General features: G+C 45.1%; 1 long non-coding RNA gene across 1 annotated transcript; it reads left to right on the top strand.

The window, feature by feature from the left end:
- Positions 1-13770: 13770 nt before the first annotated feature.
- LOC138802074 (uncharacterized) lies at positions 13771-21568 on the top strand. The gene is made up of 3 exons (XR_011364677.1): positions 13771-13851; positions 18220-18358; positions 21379-21568. It is a non-coding gene; the product is annotated as an uncharacterized lncRNA (long non-coding RNA).
- Positions 21569-22091: the final 523 nt, after the last annotated feature.

Raw genomic sequence — 22091 nt, 5'->3', positions numbered from 1 at the left:
AAATGCTGTGTGGGGGGGATGGAGGGGGCTGCAGGGGATGCTGTGTGTGGGGGTGTGGGGATAGGGGGGCTGCAGGGGATGCTGTGTGGGGGGGATGGAGGGGGCTGCAGGGGATGCTGTGTGTGTAGGGATGGGGGTCTGCAGGGGATGCTGTGTGTGGGGATAGGGGGGGCTGCAGGGGATGCTGTGTGTGTGGGGATGATGGTCTGCAGGGGATGCTGTGTGTAAGGATGGGGGTGTGCAGGGGATGCTGTGTGTGGGGGGATGGGGGGGCTACAGGGGATGCTGTGTGGGGGGGGGGGATGGGGGGCTGCAGGGGATGCTGTGTTTGGGGATAGGGGGCTGCAGGGGATGCTGTGTGGGGGGGATGGAGGGGGCTGCAGGGGATGCTGTGTGTGTGGGGAAGGGGGGGCTGCAGGGGATGCTGTGTTTGGAGATAGGGGGGTCTGCAGGGGATGCTGTGTTTGGAGATGGGGGGGCTGCAGGGGATGCTGTGTGGGGGGATGAAGGGGGCTGCTGTGTGTGTGGGGAAGGGGGGCTGCAGGGGATGCTGTGTGTGGGGATAGGGGGGCTGCAGGGGATGCTGTGTTTGGAGATAGGGCGGTCTGCAGGGGATGCTGTGTTTGGGGATAGGGGGGGCTGCAGGGGATGCTGTGTGGGGGGATGGAGGGGGCTGCAGGGGATGCTGTGTGTGTAGGGATGGGGGTCTGCAGGGGATGCTGTGTGTGTGGGGATAGGGGGGCTGCAGGGGATGCTGTGTTTGGAGATAGGGGGGTCTGCAGGGGATGCTGTGTGTGTGGGGATAGGGGGGCTGCAGGGGATGCTGTGTTTGGAGATAGGGGGGTCTGCAGGGGATGCTGTGTTTGGGGATAGGGGGGGCTGCAGGGGATGCTGTGTGTGTGGGAGGATGGGGGGCTGCAGGGGATGCTGTGTGTGTGTGGGAGGATGGGGGGCTGCAGGGGATGCTGTGTGTGGGGAGGGATAGGGGGGCTGCAGGGGATGCTGTGTTTGGAGATAGGGCGGTCTGCCGGGGATGCTGTGTTTGGGGATAGGGGGCGCTGCAGGGGATGCTGTGTTTGGAGATAGGGCGGTCTGCCGGGGATGCTGTGTTTGGGGATAGGGGGGGCTGCAGGGGATGCTGTGTTTGGAGATAGGGCGGTCTGCCGGGGATGCTGTGTTTGGGGATAGGGGGGGCTGCAGGGGATGCTGTGTTTGGGGATAGGGGGGGCTGCAGGGGATGCTGTGTGGGGGGATGGAGGGGGCTGCAGGGGATGCTGTGTGTGTAGGGATGGGGGTCTGCAGGGGATGCTGTGTGTGTGGGGATAGGGGGGCTGCAGGGGATGCTGTGTTTGGAGATAGGGGGGTCTGCAGGGGATGCTGTGTTTGGGGATGGGGGGCTGCAGGGGATGCTGTGTGTGTGTGTGTGGGAGGATGGGGGGCTGCAGGGGATGCTGTGTGTGGGGAGGGATAGGGGGGCTGCAGGGGATGCTGTGTTTGGAGATAGGGGGGGCTGCAGGGGATGCTATGTGTGTGGGAGGATGGGGGGCTGCAGGGCATGCTGTGTGGGAGGATGGGGGGCTGCAGGGGATGCTGTGTGTGTGTGGGGATGGGGGGCTGCAGGGGATGCTGTGTGTGGGGAGGGATAGGGGGGCTGCAGGGATTGCTCTGTAGGCTCCAGTAATTACCTGGCTCCCTGCAGACCACCATCTTCTCTGTCTTCCGGCTCCTCTATCCAGGCTGTATTAGTGGCAGCTGGGGGGAGAGAGCAGCCCCTAGTGGCCGGAGGGAGAAGGTGCAGCAGTTTACTTTTAACTATAAGCCTCATAGGCTTTAGTTAAAAGTATAGGGGTCTGCTAAGGGGGCGGGGCTTGACGGCGTGGAGGGGGCGGAGCTTCAGCGGTGGCCCGCAATACAGCCTGGCCTCTCAGCGCTCTTAGGTGACAGAGAAAAGAGCGCTGGGGAGGCAAGAAGCTGCAGGGCGGCCCTGACACCTTCAACCAGCTGTCAGTGAGTGACAGCTGTGCGGCCCTTCAATGAAGTGGGGAAGAACGGCCCGGGGGGCAGATGCCACCCTGCCCCCCGGCCCAGCCCGCCCCTGAAAGGTCTCCATACACCTTATACTTTTGTTGGCCATAGCCACTGATGAACATGCAACTCCCAGCATGCCATGATAACCTGTAGTTTTCATGACAAACTAGTACAGTGGCACCTCAGTTTAAGAGTAACTTAGATTGAAAGTGTTTTACAAGAAGAGCTCACAGTTTTACAAAATTGTGACTTGGTTTAAGAGCATTGCTTTGGTTTAAGAGCTCCCTGTACAGGGTGGAAGTGGGAGAGGGGCATGGTCTGCATAGCATGGTCTACAGCACTGTACTCTGATCCAGGAAGTCTCCCTCACCTTCCAAATCATATCAGATCCACTTCAGGCTGGGGCTTGCATCAGGGGACAGGACTATGGAGGTAATCTCTCCATAGCTGTAAGCCCTCTCTCCCCGGACAGAGTGTGCTGTATTTATGTGCCCACATCTGCCCTGCTCATTTCCCCATGCTCCCTGCAGTCTCTGTCAGCCCTTTCCTCTCCATTCCTGCTATAATCTGCCTGCACTTACACTCAGCTATAAACACTGCTGTATAGAAAGGTTTCTGTCACTGTCCTCCTGCACAGCTCTGTGATCCTCACTTCCTGATTGGTCCAGGCTGGACACACACACCTTCCCCATTGCTGTCATGTAACCACACAGACCTCTGACAGCAGCCCTGCTTCTCTATTCTAGCCTGTTGTACTACGCTACTGCATTATGGGGATTTGCAGTTCCATCCTGTATCTACAAAGCGCTGCTGCAGTTTTCCAGGTTTATGCAGTCACTATACATTATACTCCACATGCTGTTTGCTATACTGTACAGTAACTTATAATATGACATATTCAGCTGTTTATAAATGTTTGTTTTATTAGTTTTACATGTTCAGAATAAAAAATGATTTTTGGGGGTGTGGAACCAATTGTCTGTATTTCAATAATTTCTCATAGGAAAATGTGCTTTGGTTAAAGAGTGGATTTGGATTACAAGTACGGACCTGGAACAAATAATGCTCGTAATTCAAGGCACCACTGTACTTGTACTTTCACAGCAGATAGAGAAACATAGACTCTAGACTACTATTGTATACTATGCAAAGGGAGGCAGAGCAACAAGTGCCGTGTCAGACCACACACAGCTCACGCAGGTCACACACTTTGTCCCCGAAGGCTTATTCCTCACATCTCTATAGGGAATAATGTGCGCTTAGAGAAGCATATTAACTAAGCTGCAACATTTCAGTTTATCAATATTTTATCTTTTAATCTCTTAAGCTATGTTCACACTTGTAAAGTGACCTATGTCCAGGGTATATACATTGACACACCAGTAGAAAGGTATTGTCGACATATTTAATTCAATGGACTGAACGTAGTCTACTAATGACTAAATTTGTAATTTGGAGTTACAGGGGGAGATTTATCAAACATGGTGTAAAGTGGAACTGGCTCAGTTGCCCCTAGCAACCAATCAGATTCCATCTTTCATTTTCCAAAGAGTCTGTGAGGAATGAAAGGTGGAATCTGATTGGTTGCTAGGGGCAACTGAGCCAGTTTTATTTTACACCATGTTTGATAAATCTTTCCCACAGTATACAGTGTTTCCTTGTAGTCACTATTGTACTATGCTCAGTCCATTATACTGAATGGACATTAGTACTCAAACATACATCTGTATGTATCAGAATATCTTTCTGTTAGTACTCTGATATATACCCTGAATGTATGCCACATATAGCAAGTATTAACATACCCTTAGGGCCATATTACACTGCCCAATGAGCGGTGTAAGCGAGCGCCTATTAAATGGCTTAAAGGGGTACTGCGGCGCTAAACATTTATTCACAAAATAACACACATTACAAAGTTATACAACTTTGTAATGTGTGTTATGTATGTGAATGGCCCCCTTCCCCGTGTCCCCCCCCCCTACACACACACACACGGTAGACCCGGAAGTGTGGTGCATTATACTTACCGCATTCGTGTCGACCCCTGGCTGCCATCTTGGCACAATGATGTAATCTTCGGGAGGCCTGCCGGACCACTCCAGCCGTCCTTAAGCCGTCCCCCCTCTGGCGCGTCATCAGCTGCTCAGCCGCGATTGGCTGAGCATAACTTTCCCCAGCCAATCGCGGCTGAGCAGCTGATGGCGCGGCAGAGGGGGGGCCGGCATGAGGGATGGCTGGAGCGGTCTGTCCGGCCTCCTGAAGATGACATCATTGTCACAAGATGGTGGCCGGGGGTCCACACAAATGCGGTAAGTATAATGCACCACACTTCTGGGTCTAGCGTGGGTGGAAACACGGGAAAGGGGCCATTCACATAACAAACATTACAAAGTTGTATAACTTTGTAATGTGTGTTATTTTGTGAACAAATGTTTAGCGCCGCACTACCCCTTTAATGATCATGCGACAAGGGCTTCACAGACATCACTAGCCATTTGTGTGCAGGTCTTGCTTTAAAGTTATACTCCGGTGTCATTATAAAGAAGACGATAAAGCAGGGCCGCTTCTGCCATGAGGCGGAATGAGTATTCTGCCTCAGGCGGCAGATTCTGCGCCCCTGCAGGGGGCGGCAGACAGCAGCCCTGCAGCCGCTCATCTGTCCTGCCGCAGCTGTCCGGTCCCGCCGCCAACGCTCATTGCTGTTCCCCAGCCGCGTTCCTGCGCTGTCAGTCAGCAGCTGTCATCGTCCTGCCCAGGGGCCGCGATGAGGGGACATCAGTGATTGTTGGCGGCGGGACGGGACAGCTGCGGCAGAACAGGTGAGCGGCTGCAGGGTCGGGGAGACAGCAGTGAGGCGATGAGAGCTGCTGACTGACGGCACGGGAGAGCGGCGGGGGACAGCGGTGAGCGTTGGCGGCAGGACGGGACAGCTGCAGCAGGACAGGTGAGCGGCTGCACGGCCGGAGCACGGGGGGTGGTGGTTACGGGGAGGGGGGTACATGTTGTGGTCCGGACGGGGGGGTTGGGGGGGCTGCTAGTGAGGGGGCGGCCACCTGAGGTTTCCCTCAGGCGGCAGAGACCCCAGAGTCGGCCCTGCGATAAAGATGTATATAATTACCTATCCATGCTCCCCCAGTGTCCTCCTGCTGTGTCTTTGCATCTCCGGATGCTGCCACCATAGATAAACCTATTTCTGCAATGACAGCCCACTCAGCCAATCACTAACCGAGACATGAAAACACCATGGCCAGTGACTAGCTGAGCAGACTGTAACTACTGAGACGGGTTCCTCTGTGGTGGATGCGCTGCGGTCAGAAGGGAGCCTGGAGACATGGCAGGAGAACACCAAGGGAGCATGGAGAGGTAAGTATAAAGTCTTTATTATTTAATATATACAAACGTCAGAGTACCCTTTTAATCAGCCATCGGACATGCATGAGCTATTACACAGAGTGATGGGCGGATAATTGGTGATGATTTTTAAACATTTTGAAAGGCAACGATCAGCCAAAGAGCGACTTATTTTTTGCTCCTCCGCTTTTTTACCTGATTCGGCAGATATCGCTCCATGTAATAGGGCCTTTACCCTGCTCACCACTGCAGATCACAAGTAAAAACTAGTGCTAAGACGACCATTACAAGGTTTTGTGCTAAAGTAATTTGCTTTTCTTAGAATAAAAAATTTACTCCAAACACCTAATGCAAATATAACTAATACCAAAGAAGAGAGGGGAAGTTTTATGGCGCCCTTCAAATATACAGCACTCAATATCTTATTGAGAGCCTAATAATGCTACTAATATGGATGAGCGAAGCAAATCTGACGAATTCAGATTTACAGCGAAACAGGCATTAAGTTCGCTTAGTATAGATTTGCAAATTCGCCAGATTCCCTTTCCAAATTCACTAAACATGGCGGCCACACATGTTAGTTTACAGAACTGTCTTTTGGTGGGAGCAAGGGATTATCCATAATCCCATACACCCATCCAATTATCTGCAAATCCCACTGTGATGTCAGCAATTCCCCCTCACCCTCTATATAAGGTGATTGGCTTCCTGGAGGCGGCCAGTCGGCTGTGTATAGTGGAAAGCAGGTTGCAGCAGGCAGTTAGAGCAGGGAGAGAAATACAGAGAGATAGGGACAGAGACGAGAGGATGGTGGATTGTGGGTGGTTTTCTGTGGGAGCAGTGTCCAGTACACCAAGTAACTGGGTGACTGTTGTTCATTATACCAAGTCACTTGGTGCTGGGTGTGCATTATAGGAAGTCACTGGGTGCTGGGTGTGCATTATAGGAAGTCACTGGGTGTGCATTATAGCAAGTCACTGGGTGCTGGGTGTGTATTATACCAAGTCACTGGGTGCTGGATGTGTATTATACAAAGTCATAGGGTCAGGCCCGGACTGATAATCTGGCAGGCTGGGCAAATGCCCGCTGGGCTGCTCAGATTATCAGTCCGAGGGCCGCCGACCAACCCCCCTCCGCTAGCCCTACCGGCCACCGCCGCTCTGCATCTGCTGCTGCTGTTGTCTGCTTACATTTTCTGTCATCAGCAGCCCGATGCAGACCGGCCCCGGAGTCTGACAGCTCCAGCCCCGCGGCGCCTGCACCTCTCTCATCTACTGCTCTGTGGCCGGCAGTAACGGATGACGTCACACGTCCGCCGACGTACAGTAGATAAGAGAGGTGCAGGCGCCGCGGGGCTGGAGCTGTGAGACTCCGGGGCCGGTCTGCATCGGGCTGCTGATGACGGAAAATGTAAGCAGATAACAGCAGCGGACCAGAGAGGACCGGAAAGAGTCTGCTGGATCCGAGGTGAGTATACTTTTGTTGTTTTTTTTTACAATGTGGGGGCTGTACAGGGGGAAATGCCATGTGGGGGCTACAGAGGGCCACATTTACTATGTGGGGGGCTGCATGGAGGGATAATATGTTGGGGGCTATACTATGTGGGGGCTGACTACACAGGGACCTATACTATGTGGGGGGCTACAGGGGGGGGTAATAATATGTTGGGGGCTATACTATGTGGGGGCTGTCTACACAGGGACCTATACTATGTGGGGGGCTACAGGGGGGGGGGTAATAATATGTTGGGGGCTATACTATGTGGGGGCTGACTACACAGGGACCTATACTATGTGGCGGGATACAGGGCGGGGGGGGGGGGGTAATAATATGTTGGGGGCTATACTATGTGGGGGCTGACTACACAGGGACCTATACTATGTGGGGGGCTGCATGGGGGGGATAATATGTTGGGGGCTATACTATGTGGGGGCTGACTACACAGGGACCTATACTATGTGGGGGGCTACAGGGGGGATAATAATATGTTGGGGGCTATACTATGTGGGGGCTGACTACACAGGGACCTATACTATGTGGGGGGCTGCATGGGGGGGATAATATGTTGGGGGCTATACTATGTGGGGGCTGACTACACAGGGACCTATACTATGTGGGGGGCTACACGGAGGGGGGGATGATATGTTGGGGGCTATACTATGTGGGGGCTGACTACACAGGGACCTATACTATGTGGGGGGCTACGGGGGGTAATAATATGTTGGGGGCTATACTATGTGGGGGCTGACTACACAGGGACCTATACTATGTGGGGGGCTACGGGGGGGGGGGGTAATAATATGTTGGGGGCTATACTATGTGGGGGCTGACTACAGGGACCTATACTACGTGGGGGGCTACATGGGGGGTAATATTTTGGGGCTATACTATGTGGGGGCTGACTACACAGGGACCTATACTATGTGGGGGGCTACACGGAGGGGGATAATATGTTGGGGGCTATATTATGTGGGGACTGACTACACAGGGACCTATACTATGTGGGGGGCTACAGGGGGGGATAATATGTTGGGGGCTATACTATGTGGGGGCTGACTACACAGGGATCTATACTATGTGGGGGGCTCCAGGGGGCGGGAATAATAGGTTGCGGTTATACTACGTGGGGGCTGGCTACACAGGGACCTATAATATGTGGGGGGCTACACCGGGGCGGGAATAATATGTTGGGGGCTATACTATGTGGGGGCTGACTGCACAGGGACCTATACTATGTGGGGGGCTACACGGGGGGGATAATATGTTGGGGGCTATACTAGTTGGGGGCTGGCTACACAGGGACCTATACTATGTGGGGGGCTACACCGGGGCGGGAATAATATGTTGGGGCTATGCTATGTGGGGGCTGGCTACACAGGGACCAATACTATGTGGGGGGCTACATGGGGGGGTAATATATTGGGGCTATGCTATGTGGGGGCTGGCTACACAGGGGCCTATACTATGTGGGGAGCTACATGGGGGGGTAATATTTTGGGGCTATGCTATGTGGGGGCTGGCTACACAGGGACCTATACTATGTGCGGGGCTTCATGGGGAGGGGGTAATATGTTGGGGCTATACTATGTGGGGGCTGGCTACACAGGGAGCTATACTATGTGGGGGCTACAAAGGTAGGATATACTTTGCGGGCTACACAGGGGAAAGGGCTATACTATGTGGGACTGCACAGGGCATCTATATTATGTGTGGGGGGCTATATTATTTAGGGGCTGCATATGGGGACCTGTGCTATATAAGTTCTGCTGCTCAGTGGGACCTATGGTATATGGGGACTGCTGCTCAGGGGAGCCTACTATAGAGGAGCATTGAAGTTGCCTATATAATGACATAACACAGAGGGTCTAATACTATATAGGCACACGGAGCTGCCTGACTACTATTTGGAGGCACATATTGGGCCTGATTGCTTATGTAGGAGCACAGAGGGGGCACTGTTACTGTGTAAAGCAATGGGGAATATAGGGTTATGATGAGGTATAAGGTTAGGATGGTGCTGCAGCGTGGAGCCTAAAGTCTTTGTCTCGCAGATTCTGGGGAGACGAGTGATGGCTGGAGAAATCTTCATGATGGGCTGAGCCAGATGGAAAGAAGAGGAAAAAACAGACAACTTTGACTACCAAGAACGTCACTTATGATTCATGTGGGAAGAAGCCTCCTGTAAGTCACTGGATGTAACTGCACTATAGTCACTTTTTGGGTGCATTTACACGTACAGGATCTGCAGCAGATTTGATGCTGGGTTCCGTCATTGAGTAACAATGATATCTGCAGCATGAAATCTGCTGCAGATCCTGTTTGTGTGAACGTACTCTTAAGGTCTGTAGATCCATTGTATAGCTGGATCTTTACCTCTATGTGGTCACTGCTAGAGATGAGTGACCTTACAGTAAGTTTAGGTTCACATGAACCTAAATGCTCTGAACTTCATCTCTAGTCAATGCTGAGGCAGAATATTACATTTTATATACCGGTAGTATAAAGGGAATATTAATACAGCAGTATTATCCAGTCACTGTATGGTGATGATGGTAGTGGTCATGGTGTGCCGTATTATTTGTCCCGTGTATACTTATTTTATTGGTAATACTTGTGTTCACATAGTGGATTTATTCAGTGACAGTATAGTGGTATTAGTCATGTTGTTGTTGTGATGATGGTAGTGGTCACAGTGTTGAGGTATTATCTGTTACTTGTAACTCTTACATAATCCAGTCCTACAAGGAAAGTGGATTATGAGCAAACAAATAGGCTCTAAAAATAGGGACTAAAAACCAGAGGGAAAAAGGGACCAGAAGCAAAAAAAATGTATAAAAATCAATTTTGTTCAATTTTGGGGGGTTTCAACTTGTAACAATATCATTGTCTTACTAAATATATAGATAGATGGATGAATAAATAAATAGATGATAGATAGATAGATAGATAGATAGATAGATAGATAGATAGATAGATAGGAGATAGATAGATAGATAGATAGATAGATAGATAGATAGATAGGAGATAGATAGATAGATAGATAGATAGATAGATAGATAGATAGATAGATAGATAGATAGTAGGAGATAGATAGATAGGAGATAGATAGATAGATAGATAGATAGGAGATAGATAGATAGATAGATAGATAGGAGATAGGAGATAGATAGATAGGAGATAGATAGATCATAGATAGATAGATAGATAGATAGATAGATAGATAGATAGATAGATAGATAGATATTTTTTTAGTAATTTCAGCAGCACAGGAAAAATATGGGTGCCAGGCAAATACTCCAACCACGAGTCCACAATATATATGTAAAGTAGCTTGACGGCACTCCAGATAAGGTGAGAAAAAAGGTTTCACATTTATTCACAAAGTGCACAGCACAGCATACAAAGTAATTAGGCAACGTTTCTGTGGCCTCTCGCCACCATTTTCAAGGCTTGAAAATGGTGGCGAGAGGCCACAGAAACGTTGCCTAATTACTTTGTATGCTGTGCTGTGCACTTTGTGAATAAATGTGAAACCTTTTTTCTCACCTTATCTGGAGTGCCGTCAAGCTACTTTACATAGATAGATAGATAGATAGATAGATAGATAGATAGATAGATAGATAGGAGATAGATAGATAGGAGATAGGAGATAGATAGATAGATAGATAGATAGATAGATAGATAGGAGATAGATAGATAGATAGATAGATAGATAGATAGATAGATAGATAGATAGATAGGAGATAGATAGATAGATAAAGAGATAGATAGGTAGAGAGATAAATCCAAGAATTCGCAGCGCTTCCATATGGTGAAAAAACTTGTATTTTATTCCAAAAAATCATCAGCCAGTGCAACGTTTCTATCTCATCACGAGACCTTTCTCAAGCATTCTTGAGAAAGGTCTCATGATGAAACAGAAATGTTGCACTGGCTGATGATTTTTTGGAATAAAATACCACAAGTTTTTTCACCATATGGAAGCGCTGCAAATTCTTGGATTTGTTTGAATAGGGGACGTGGTTCCAGTCTCCATTGCTGGCACTCCAATCACTTTTTCTGTGAGTGCACTCCATTCTGCTGTTTAGATAGATAGATAGATAGATAGATAGGAGATAGATAGATAGATAGATAGATAGATAGATAGATAGATAGGAGATAGATAGATAGATAGATAGATAGATAGATAGATAGATAGGAAATAGATAGATAGATAGATAGATAGATAGAAGATAGATAGATAGATAGATAGATAGGAAATAAATAAATAGATAGATAGATAGATAGATAGATAGATAGATAGATAGGAGATAGATAGATAGATAGATAGATAGATAGATAGATAGATAGATAGGAGATAGATAGGAGATAGATAGATAGATAGATAGATAGAAGATAGATAGATAGATAGATAGGAAATAGATAGATAGATAGATAGATAGATAGATAGAAGATAGATAGATAGATAGATAGATAGATAGATAGATAGATAGATAGACTTTGCACCATTCCCATCAATGGAACTGAGGTGCAATACAACACAACACGACCTAAGGACACAGTGTGATATGTAATGTGGGCTGGAGGGGTGTGAGTGCCAGGGCTGATTTTCAGTCCCAGTCCGGCCCTGCATAGGGTGTTGGGTGTGCATTATAGGAAGTCACAGTGAACACAGCTAGCAGGTTTCCTAGATATTCTTACTGATGACCACTGAGGATTTTCTTAACCCCTTCATGACCAAGCCCAAAATGACCCATATGACTGCACCAATTAAATTTTTTGCATTTCCGTTTTTTTCCTTCTTGCTTTCTAAGAGCTATAGCGCTTTCATTTTTTCGAAATACAGGGCCATGTAAAGGCTTTTTTCCCAGGAACATTGTAATTAGGGATGACCGAACCGTGGACTTTTGGTCCGACGGCATCTTCGCTCAATTACTATGCCTGCGATGCCTGCAATCCCGGGTGCATAGTTGCGATCCCGGGAATCTGCGGACAGGATCTTCCAGGAAATTCAAGATACATTCCCTGGTTCCAGGGAATGTATCTTGAATTCCCTGGAGGATCCCGGCCGCAGATTCCCGGGAGTGCAACTATGCACCCGGGATCGCAGGCATCACACTGGAGTGAGCGGTTTTCGGATCGGAAGTCCAAAAGTTCCGCTCCTCTCTAATTGTAATGGACATTTCAATCTATCATAACATCTATGACGGACACAATACTGGTATTCTAAAGGTCAGTCAGAATACAACAATATGTAAGTTTAATGCAGATTTTCTAATGTTTTATTATTATTTTTTTTAATAAATTCTTTTTTGCAAATAATTATTATTAAAATGGCCCTATTGTGACTCTATAACTGTGGCCCTATAACAGTTTCATTTTTTCACCTATGGCGCTGTATGGGGTGTCTGTTTTTTTGTGCCATGATCTCTAGTTTTTATTAGTATCCTATATGTGTAGATTGGACGTTTTGATCACTTTTTATTATTTTTTTTTATAAATATATTGTAACAAAAAAATCCAAATACAAATCCATCTCAGAAGTAGAAAGAGGTAAAAATTGGGGATCTAAAAACATCAAAGCAGAAGCTGCAGGGGACCCAGGCAGATCAGTGTTTCTTTTTTTTTAATATATATTTTGTTTTCATGCGGCTTCCTTTAATAATTGGACGCACTTGGTACTAGCTTTTTGTTAATTATTTGTTAAGACACATTCAACATTTATATGTTTGGCACACATTGACAATTACTAATACAGAGGAAGCAATGAATATCTTATCTAATATAATAACAGAAGGTCATTTCAATTTTTGGCAGCTTATAAGCAGTCATTATTCATATTGGTTAATTATTGAGCTTTAATACAAACTTATTATGCTGGATTTATATGGTAAAATGTTCTTAAAAGATAGCTTATGTATGACCTACTAGGAGTGGTTTATAAAAATACAAGTTATCTCTGTACCATATTTTTACCATTGATCTCAGGCTTGTAAAACACTTGCTTCCTCCTCACTTTGGCTATAACACATCTCTATCACTTCAGTTATCTGAAATATATTTCCTGTAGCTCTGCTATAGTAGTATTTCCTTATCCTCTTCATAGTAGAGCATCCTACATCAGCCCTGTAGCCTAGGTATGCACCTAGCTTTACTACTCCTTTACCACCTCTCCCTAACAAAGGGGTACAAATGTTTTCAAATCAACTGGTGTAAGAAAGTTATACAGATTTGTAAATTATTTCTACTTAAAAAAAAAAATAAATAAAAATCTTCCAGTACTTATCAGCTGCTGTTTGCCCTGCAGAAGGTGGAGTTTTCTTTCCAGTCTGACATGAGCTTTCTACTGCCTCCTCTGTCCATGACAAAAACTGTCCCCAGCAGGAGAGGCTTTCTATGGGGACTTGCTTCTGCTTTGGGGTTTTATTTGTTCTATACTGGGGTGAATCACTGAAAACATGAGGTGTTTCCGCATTATAAAATATCAGAGCTTGTACACGATGTCACTGTGTGGTGAATTTTATAAGTTTTAAGCAGAGACATTAAATTTTACACTACCATCTGGTTAGTATAAACTGTGTTGTCTTTCTGCACAAAAAAACTCGTAAATTTTATGAGACAGACATTTTTCCTTTATTCCCTCCTCTGTGTTTGTGTAATCCCACTGCTATTTGGGTTGTTCTCTGATCCCTGTCCCCAGCAGGAGGACAGGGATCAGATCCCTATAAAATGGCTGCTAGAGTTATACGCCTACACTTATATTATGTCTCCAACATCATGTCTATAATGCCTCCTGATTGGCTAGGAAAGCTGTTTGCAAGACATCATGGGCTACGTAGATGCCGTGAGCCAGCCTGGTATAGTTGAGGCAAATTGCGCATGCGTGGATAGCAGTTGAGCCACCGTACAGCACTTGAGCCTGGAAGACTGCTAGCACTGTCCAATGACTTGCTGACGCGGGGCGCTTAGGTAACATTTAGAGGAGTAATATAGAGGTGCTGGTATCCTCTGCATTTCCTACATCAGGATACTTGATTGTGTGAGTGGCTCGGAGCCAGGGCTTTATTTTGTTATTTATCCAGTGTCAATTTGATTCATATACAACCTGACATATTTTGTTGTATGTTGCCCCAGTATTTCTCTTATGTACAGTAGCACTCAGCTAGTTGTTTGACTTTTGACTGTAATGGTTATTAGGCTGTTTGTATAAAGGTTTTGGTCTCCTGATGAACCCTGATTGCGGGGAAATTCGTACAGACCCTGGTGACAGATTCCTTAGGGGCCTATTCCACGGAGCGATAATCAGCCGAATTGGATGATTCAGCCGATTATCGCTCTGTGGAATAGAGAGAACGATCAGCCGATGATCGTGTCATCGGCTGATCGTTCATTTAGGTTCAAACCTAAAATCATCGGTCGCCACCCGCGCATCGCTGTGTGGAATAGCGGACATGGCGGGATTTGTCTGAGCTGACAGACCACTCAGCCAATAACTGTCCGGAACCGCCGTAGCCAGTGATTGGCTGAGAGGTCTGTTAGTTCAGACAGGCCGATCAGAAGCTACTGCGGCGCGGGACTGGGAGAAGGAGAAGACCTGCGCCTGGACAGGTAATGTACGAAACAAGGGCTGCAAGGACATCGGTAACAATGTCCCTGCAGTCCTCGCTTACGATGTCGGGCTGTGGAATAGGCCCAGTAAACGAGTGCCAATCTAGCAGATCGGCACTCGTTTACATCGTTGATCGGGCCCTGCTCGGCCGGTGGAACAGGACCCTTACTGTCACTATTTTGGCTATTTAGCATCTTACAACTGACTTTATTGGTGGGTCAACTTTGTTATTGCATGGGCTGGTAGCTACGGTCTAATATATTAAGTGATCTCAGACTTGCATCTTTATCTTGAGAGTTTTTCTGGACTATAGAGTTTTTAATGCATGTATTAAAATGTATTTTTTTGTTTTAATTTACATTGCCGCAGTGATAAATATATAATCCTATATAAGGCCAAAATAGTGCAGTCTATGCGCACCCAAAGCTATCCAACATAAAAACCAAAAAAAAGAAATTACAGATGCAAGACCAATATATATATATAAGTACTTATTTTTATTTAGATAATCAAAGAATAATTATTTCAGTTAAAAAATACATAATACATAACAAAGGGGCTGGAACAAATACAAATCCCCATAAAAACGGTGGATTAACTAGGTTCTTATACATAAGATGCTATATCACAGAATAAATAACAGTAAAATAGAGAACCTATATATACATACACGTATACTGGGCACTGGGTTGGTACTACATATAATATATAAATACAACTCAAAGTGAGTACATAGAGAAAAACCCCATTTAAATGTAGTAAATACTACCCATACATGTCCTTGGTATACAAGTCCACCTCACCATACACCCGACGCGCGTTTCGCGTGTTGCTTTATCGAGGGTGATATGTTATGTATTATGTATTATGTATTATGTATTTTTTAACTGAAATAATTATTCTTTGATTATCTAAATAAAAATAAGTGATAAATATAGCTACCCTAATGTCATATGATCTTTCCTCCTTCTTGTTGATGTGGCCAGTGCTATTTTGGCAGGATCAGCTAAACAAACTATCCAGGGTTCAAGTTTGTGCTAAACCAAACTTCCAGCAAAGTTCTGACCGAGCTCTGGGTCCAATGGGTTCAGTTGATTCACTTCCCTGCTGCCAATTAGCTCTGTCCAGTGGCCCCATACACTTATAATAGAGTTGTTTGAGTAAAGTAACTGTGAGCCAGGGAGTGTAATGCACTACCAGACGCCTCTCCCAGCTCCTTCTTCTAATCACTAGGGGTCTTAGCAGTGAGACCCAGACTGATCAAAACTTTTAAAAGTTTAACTGTTAATTTAAAGTTCACAGCCTCTCTACAGTGTTCGTCAGCACCTTTATTGGTCATATGTTAAACTTTAATTTTATTCCTCAACCACCCTATAGAATAGGATGAAAGTTGGTCTATATACTTTGGCTCTGGCAATATACCCAGACTGCTGATTCTCAGAGCAATCTCATAATACCTGCCAGCACAAAAACATTCCCTGTATAGCAGTTTTCAAATTTTAAAGTTCTATTTAGCAGAGGTAGAGTTACAGAAGTTTTGGAATATTTCCCAGAGCAGACGTATCATTTGACTTGCAGGAGCAGGTATATAATTACTGAGGATGATGAGCAATCTGAAATCACAGTAAATCTTATAAGTGATTTATTATCCAGGTTTACAGGTCATGTTATATAACAGGCAATGAGTGAAACATCATAAAGCTTAACAAAGACCCTTCACTAAGTAACATAAATGTAAATGTAATTATTTTTCTTTGAAGAAGAGGTGTTAAACAAATTTGTGCCAAAAAAGATAAAATATTATAGGGATGATACTTTGCCTAATGTAGCTGTTAAACAGGAAAGTTTACAAATGAATGACTTATGGTGCCCATACACCTTTAACCAGTAGCGGACAAATCACATGGGCAGCTGGTTCAGCTGCACAATGGCCCGGGGTGGTGGAGGGGCCCACTTATACTGCAGTATAGCACAGACGTCAGGTCCCCCTGGATAATTCTCTGATGGGCCCTGATGTCTGTGCTGTTCATCATTCTTCTGTGTGTAGGGGCCGGTGTTACCTATCTTTCTGCAACTGAGCTCAGCGCCATGCTCCTCATCCTTGGATCCGGCAGTTTTTTTTTGTTTTGTTTTTACAGGGGGAAATCTGCACTGTATACTGTACCTAATGGGGGACTTACCTACTCCTCCCCAACAAAAGGAGGGAGAGAAAAATGGAAAAACTCATCTGATCAAAGTAGACATCTCCTTTGAGTCAATCGATGTAACTGCACTGTAATCAGTTATATAGAGAAGGAATTTAGGGATATGGTTAGGATATGGGAGGCCCAAGCATATTTTTTGCACAGGGGCCGTTAGCCGTCTGTGTCCGCCCCTGTCTTCAACAGCTGATCAGTCAATAGTTGTCTCAACCGATCCTTGTATACACATAAAAATTTGTCTTGGCCAACTGTTTACATGTTCTGAATAGGAACAAAGGATTTAAACCACTTTGAGGCATTTCTGCATGCGGCTTACGTACACAATAAACATCTGGCTAAGTTCAGCCACCTTTTATTTATTATGTGTTTTGGAATGTGTTGGCGCTACCCCTGACATGATCAGTATACTGCCTCTCCACCCATAGCAGCGTTTACAGAACTGTGATACAACAAAGAAATGAGAAAAACTGAAATCTGAAATGCAGATGCACCTTCACCTTGTTCACACTACTTTGGTTATGTATAAGGAGTTGATGAATGTTATGTTTAAAAAATAAATGTAAATAAAGCACTTATGAAAAGTTACGTCTAGTGCTCTGTATATGTTTTATGGAACTTGTATGCCCATGTTAAAAGGTTATCCAGCACTAAAAAAACATGGCCACTTTTCCCCCTCTCTTGTCTCCAGTTCAGGTGTGGTTTGCAATTAAGCTCTATTTACTTCAATGGAACTGAGTTCTAAACCCCACCTGGATACAAGAGAGGGGAAAAAGTGCCCATGTTTTAGTAGTGCGGGATAACCCCTTTAAGAGAAGTCTGGAGATTTGAAAAATCTGTCATCCAGCAGAGGCAGAGGTAACATAATAAACAACCACTACTTACCTCTCCCTGTGCCACCTAAGCGCTGGGTGACAGGCACTGGGACCCCAACTGGAATGCATTTTCCCCAAGTTCCGATGATGTCACGACTCGGGGGAAAATGCCTGCGGTGGCGGCCCTCCCCAGTCAAGGACATGCTGAGCGAGCAGTCCATCAACCAGGTCATGGCATCGGCTGTGAAGGAGATCCTGGAACCCGGCGTGGGTCCTGGAGCAGCAATCCAGAGCTGCAACGGCACAGGGAGAGGTGAGTAGTGATTGTTTAATATGTTCCACATGCCCCTGGCGGATGAAAATAATAGAAAATTAATGATTGGTCTTAGCAATTTCCCCACGAGCTGCAGAAACAAATAATGTATACCTACAGATGTTTGCAAAACTAATAATCACCAGGCACTGGAAACAACCCACTAAACCCCACCATGAAATTTCAAGGTTTCTAAAAACTGGGACATCTGGATGAACAGCCCTCATTACCAGCATTACTAATTTACCCTATATATGCCCCCCCCCCCCCAATCCTATCCACTCTCCAGGTAACTCTTTTACACTATTACTTCATCCACCATTTGGATTCTTTCTATGACTTTGTTATTCTTGTCCACCTTGTTCTTTAATTCTTTATGTTCTTTTATTCACCTGTTTTTAGGTTCTATATTTCATTGTTTACATTAAACCATTCACCTTGGAAGTTTTGAAAGTAAACAGATACTAAACACCTCTTCCAGGCACGCATGGAACGGCAGATCTACAATAGAAGAACTTTGTTGTAGAAGATAATATCTGAGGTTAGGTACACAAGTGCCAATTATTTTTATATACTATATACCGTGTCTATTATCAATGCATAGTGTACCCCCTCAATGACTATTACTAAAAAATTGCATTTGTATTCTGTAATGTTCACTTAAAGGAATGAAATGCTGATAAAAGGGATATCAATGCAAATTCTCCTTTTCATGTCAATAGCTGTGATTAGTTGGGGGTCTCAATGCTGAGTCGGGAGAAGTGAGTGGTAGATCTCGATCTAGGCAGCTCCACTATTGGGGAGTCTATGGGGCTGCTGGACAGAGAGTGGGGAAGTGCAACCTGTTGCAGCTCGTTCTCCTGCTCAGTGGGAGTCTCAGCAATGGGGCCCCCGCTGATCTAACCTTTTGACAAAATAGTTTAATGGCAGGCAAAATTTATTTAGCTTTTGACATGTTGCCTCAGGCCTCATTACCATACAGCAGGAATGGTACACCAAACGTGCTCACTGCTAGTACACCTACTGAATCACATTATAAGTCTATGTTCCCACTATGTACTGAAAAGCGTAAACTACGGACGGTTTTGTAAAACAACGGACGGAAATAATGATCAGGAACATTAATTCCAACCGATATTTTACAACAACACCCATTGTTCGTGCTTATGAGTACATAGTGGTAACTTGGTCAAAGCCTGCCTGCTCTGCCTACGGAATTCTCGTAGAGAACTCCCCGTGGATTCCCAGGCTCTACGCCACTCACCCCAACTTCACTTTCCGCAGGTACTATAAACTCCATTCTATGGTCAGGTGAAGTCTGCCATCCACCCAAAGAATGACAGTAAAGTGGGAGCACGCGGGGACGAGCAGCGGAATCCGCGGCAAGTCATCTACGTGATTTCCTCCTGGGTGAATAGTACATTATGCCTGATCTACCATGTCTCACATAAGGGCCTCTTTTGTTTTACTATAAATGCTATACAAAACTGAAATAAATATAAGAGTAAATAAATACATTCCTACACTGACTGGGGCTTTGTGATGTGATCGGGATAGCTGCAGACAGAGCTATCCCGCTCACATCTGTGTCCAGCGCAGGAGGTAATGAGAGTCAGCAGCGCTCCCGCAGCCGACTCTCATTAACCCCTTAAACACAGTGATCTACAGCGATGGTGGCGTTTAAGGTGCTCTGTCACTGAGGGATTGAGTCCCGATCGCATGTGCCGACAGGCGGAGGTAAGCTCCTAACCTCCGTCCTGTCGGTTCATCAATCCATGTATAGAGTCTGCTCTCAGGCAGGCTCTATACATAGATCGCTGATAACACTGATCTATGCTATGCTATGGCATAGCATAGATCAGTATATGCAATCTAATGATTGCATATTTTACAGTAAATAAAAGTGTAAAAAAATATATAATAAAAAAGTTTTGAAAAGTTTTAAAAAAAAACCTTATAAAACCCCTCCCAATAAAAGTTTAAAAGACCGCCTTGCCCATTATAAAAATAAAAATATAAATAAACATGTTACATATCGTAGCATGCGGAATTGTCCAATCTATTAAAATATAACATTATTGTTCCCACACGGTGAACGGCGTAAACGAAAAAGATAACACACCATGATTGCTGATTTTATTAAATTATATATAACAAAAAAATTAATAAAGAGCAATCAAAATTTTTCTGTTACACCAATATGATATTAATAAAAACTAGAGATCATGGCGCAAAAAATGACACCCCAACCATCCCTGTAGGTAGAAAAATAAAAGCGCTATGGCTCTTAGTAGGCAGGGAGGAACATTACATTAATTTGACCCCGACTTTTGTGCATCAAAGGGCCCTGTCTTGAAGGGGTTAAATACTGATAAGGCCTTTCATAATCTCTGGGTGTACTGACCAGAAGCAGATTTCTTACGTAAGCTATGTTCCTACTACGGGATTTTAGTGGGCAATGGCTGCCGTATATTGATAAAGATCGCCGCAAATAATGATGTTAGTGCAGCTACTTCTGGTACTGCAGCTCAGTCGCTTTAATGGTAATGTTAATGTTTATGAGATGATATTGACTCCATAAGACGACTCGTGCCCATATGCCTTACAAGCTTTAGGAGCCCCTCAAGCAATGGTTTTCCCTGTGGCTGACTTGGCTGAGAAGCACTACACAAATAGCTGGTTCCAGAACTAGTATTCTTTATTGCATCCGCAATAAACACTCCTACTGCTGGAACCGACTCTACTAGTTCAATACTTCCTTGAAGAGGCATTCTGGATTTTTTTCTCTTGCTTATATAATGCATCATAGGCTATTGTTAGAGAATGATGTAGAGGTTCTTGCATTTGCCTTGTGCTTGTGATGTGACAGGCTTTTTGTGTGTCACCCCTGAAATGGTTTCCCAATGCTGCCTTTATTTCCTATAAATCCTCTGGCTTTGGAGATATAAGGGGTTGGGTTCTTATCTCTGCCGCCGCTCATTAGTTAATCAGGCTTCAGGTGCTGGAGTTTACCCCTGTGAATTGATTAGACTGATAAGTGGATTGGGTAATGGTGCGTTTACCCGGAACGTTTATCGTTCAAATTTTCGCGATAACGATCACATTTGAGCGAAAATTGTCTCATGCACACACAGCGAACATTCAAGCGACAAGCGAGAAATCGTTCATTTTGATCTTTCAACATGTTCTCAAATAGTCTTTGGTCGTTCGCTAAAAATTTGCAAATCGCTTTGTGTAAACAGTCTTTCACCGATTCACCCTATGTGTCAGGTAGGCTTAAGCGATCTTAAAACGATCACAATAGCGATTTTTCTAATGATATATTGTTCCATCTAAATGCTGATTATTCTAAAAAAAGTAGTTACTTTGAAATCGTAAATAGTTCGCTTAGGTGAAATATCGCTTCGTGTAAACGCAGCATCAGTTCACATTATATGCAGATTTGTTGCATTTTGACATACAGTATATGTATATTGTCTTGACATTAAAGAGATTTTAACTATAATTACAATTACGTGTTTTATAAAGACAGATTAACTGCAACAGTTTTATTGTCCACAGCTCCCCGGCTCCTACCTCTCTCTGTAGACAACTCATGTCACCGGAGGCTTGTTTGGATCTTATCTTTGAGCCCTGAGTACACCCCTCTGAGTGACAGTGGTACCTTGGAGTACGAGCAAATTTTTCCATAAGAAATCATTGAAATGAAGACAATTGGTTACACACCCCAAAAATAATGGTTTTTTTTTCTATTCTGAATAACAGGTAAAACAAATGAAACAAAGATTTATTACCAGATGAATATGTGATATTATAAGTTACTGTACAGCATAGCAATCAGCATGTGGAGTATAATATATAGTAAGTGCATAAACCTGAAAGACAGCAGCAGTTTGTATATACAGGATGGAACTGCAGATCCCCATAATGCAATAGCCTAGTACAACAGGCTAGAATAGAGAAGCAGGGCTGCTGTCAGAGCTCTGTGTGGTCACATGACAGCAATGGAGAAGGGGTGTGTGTTCAGCATGGACCAATCAGGACTGACAGAGACTGCAAGGAGCATAAAGGAATGAGCAGGACATATGTGGGCACATAAATCTGGGTAGAGAGGGGTTACAGCTATAAAGAGATTACCTCCACAGTCCTGTCCCCTGATGCAAGCCCCAGCCTGAAGAGGATCTGCTATGACTTGGAAGGTGAGGGAGACTTCCAGGGTCGGAGTACAGTGCTGTAGACCCCGCTGTGCAGACCATGCCCCTCCTCCACTCGCC

The sequence above is a fragment of the Dendropsophus ebraccatus genome, chromosome 9 (genome assembly GCF_027789765.1).
Source record: "Dendropsophus ebraccatus isolate aDenEbr1 chromosome 9, aDenEbr1.pat, whole genome shotgun sequence".
Lineage (NCBI taxonomy): Eukaryota > Metazoa > Chordata > Amphibia > Anura > Hylidae > Dendropsophus > Dendropsophus ebraccatus.
This window is presented reverse-complemented; position numbering and strand designations above follow the sequence as displayed.